This window comes from Chrysochloris asiatica, unplaced genomic scaffold (assembly GCF_000296735.1).
Source record: "Chrysochloris asiatica unplaced genomic scaffold, ChrAsi1.0 scaffold00456, whole genome shotgun sequence".
Taxonomy (NCBI): Eukaryota; Metazoa; Chordata; class Mammalia; order Afrosoricida; family Chrysochloridae; genus Chrysochloris; species Chrysochloris asiatica.
In genome coordinates, this window is record NW_006408974.1 from 479,167 (window position 1) to 481,938 (window position 2,772).

General features: G+C 38.8%; 1 pseudogene; it reads right to left on the bottom strand.

Moving 5' to 3' along the window:
* LOC102825728 overlaps positions 1–787 on the bottom strand; it is a 148,495-nt pseudogene extending 147,708 nt beyond the window's left edge.
* Between the last annotated feature and the right edge of the window lie 1,985 nt (positions 788–2,772).

Genomic DNA, 2,772 nt, shown 5'->3' on the forward strand with positions numbered 1-2,772 from the left:
GTAGTGAGGTTGGCCCAGGATCGGACATTGTTTCATGCTGCTGTGCATGGGGTCACTATGAGTCGGTTCCGACTCGATGCCACTTGACAACAACATATTTTATTAGTTTTTATATGACTGTTTGTATATTGTGACATCTACCTGACTTCCTGCCCACCAGAATCTCTGTTACTATACTTTCCTCTTCTTTTGCTTTGTAGTTTTCCTAATCATAGACTGACTTCCCAGATCCCCCTAATTTCATTCTTGTAGTTTTGTTTTTCTCTGGACTCTTCCTTCTCTAGACTGAGTTCTGGGTGGTGTTATCATGTATGCCAATATCTCGTTGTTGTCTGTGTTTGTTGGTTCTCTGTCCAAAGAACTCCCTTTTAGAATGCTTTGGAGCAAGGGCTTGGCCTTTACAAAATCCTTTATTTTATGTTTATCTTGAAATGTTCTGATTTTGCCATCATACTTGATTGATCGTTTTGTTGGGTATTCGATTCTTAGTTAATAGATTTTTCCATTCATATTTTGTGTATGTATTTTCTTCTTGACTGTATTTTTTCTGCTGAGAAATGAGAGCTTAATCATTTTGGCTTTCCTTTGTTTCTAACAGCTTTCTGGATTCTCTCTTTGTCTTTGATTTTGGAGAGTTTGATTATCATCTGTCATGGTGATTTTCTTTGGGGTCTGTCCTGGCTTGGGTTCATTCAGCTTTGTGAATGCTTACCTTATCATCCTTCATGGTATTATGGAAACTGTCTTCCAGCAGCTCTTTGATGAACTCTTCTGTGGTTTTCTTCATCTCTTCCTGCTCTTGAAGTCTCATCAGACTGAGGTTATTCCTCTACATGTTGTCCCACATGAATCTTAGTCTTTCTTTCAAGTGTTTTCAGTTTTTTCTGCTTGTTCTTCTATGTTAGTAGTATTGAGAGATTGAACTTCAAGCTCACTGATTCTAACTTCCATTCCTTAAAATCTACTAATTTTCCCTTTTATTATGTTGTCCATTTATGATATGTTAGCATTAATTGCCTAGATCTCTTTTTACAGGTTTTATATTGATTCCAAATGTTGTGTCTATTTTGTTCAATTGTTCCTGTAGTGCTTTTCTGACTAGTTCTTTTTTTTTTTTCCTTGACTTTCCTGTTGAACAATTGTGTGCACCACAGTATCACTCTCTTAAATTGCTTTTCAGATAATTTCAAAGCCTCCTCACCTTCTAATGCCATTCCTCAATCTTCTTCTTGTTTGTTTGTGCTACTCTGTCTTGGTTCTGCACATGTGCATAAATTTTCTGGTTTTTTGTGTGTGTGTATTGTTATTGTTGTATTTGTATTAATTAGATGAATGTCTGGTGGTTATTCTTAAGCATACTTCAATTGCCTCCTGGTAGGTGGAATAAGGAGATGTTCACTCTGTTCCCTTCTCTTACAGTTCCCTTCAGAGTGTTTTTAGCAGGTGTTGGCTTTAGACACTGCTCATGTGTATGTTGTTGCTGTTATTAAATTCCATTGAGTCAGTTCTGACCCATAGTGACCCTGTATAGGGTTTCTGAGGGATAGCTGGTGATCTTGAACCCCCAACTTTGCGGTTCAAACTGACTTTGCAGTTTATCACATTAACCCACAGTGCCATACCAGAATTCCTTCTCTGGTGTGTAACAGCTGGTTTTGACTCTTACCCTATTGGTGGGATTTTACAGTGTGCAATTGTAGTTTGACTGCGTGGCCACAATTCCTGTCTTTTGTCAGGTGAGGCATGAATAGAAACTCTCTCACAAAATAGAAGCAAGCACGAAATTCAAGAGTAAACACCAAATTTAAACTTCATAAAAACACAGAAAAGTTATTTATATAAAGCTAGGAAGCCCAGAAAATCAAAGGGAAAAAGTGCAGGAAAATGAGTGATGGTTCTTCAGCTCCACCAAATGGACTCTTGTCTTTGAAGTTGACTGAGAAATTCTATGCTGTTCCTGCTGTGCCAAGGTGATCTGACATATCAAGTCCATTAATCTGTCTTTCCTAGTAAGAACCAGCTCAGGGCTGGCCTGATCTGCTTTGCAAGAGACTTCTAGATTAGTTTCTTTGTGAAACACCTACACCTACAAATTCTTCTCCCAAGCAGGGCAGAACAGTGCCATTTTTTCCACTGCATGTATGGTGTAGGACCTTCCTGGGGGTGTGTATTCATGCAAGTCTCCCCTCTGGTCACCAGCATGGAGATGAGTAGACAGAGTGAAGGAAACTATGTGATAAGGATGAAAAGTAAGACACTTGCTCTTCTGTTTCTGCAGATCACTGGTAGTTTCTCCACTGGTAGTGATCTCTTCTTCCTTTCTCTGCCCACTCTTATTCACAATGGCCTCTCCAGATCAGAATTACTTCCTGTAAGCACTGGAACCACTTATTTATCACTTAATCTGAAGTTCAGAGTTCCAAGACGGTCCTCTGAATCTGTTTCACCAGATTTTTATGCTTTCACTGACAGGGGTCTGTACAACTTTTCTGCATAATCCACCATCAAGCTTCACCTTCCACATTTTTCATTCTTAATCAAAATCTGTTAGCTTCCCTAAGAAACTACATAATCATGAGTATGGTCTCTGAGTCCTGTGTGGCAATTGCAATACATTATTAGGAAGAGCACCTGGTAATCTCCTTTTGAAATACTGACCAATGAGAAACTTACAGATACTAGGAAGCATTTTCTGATATCATTCTGGAAAATGAGCTACTCAGGTGGAAGACTCTCAAAATACAATTGTGGAAGAATTACCTCCTCAAAGTA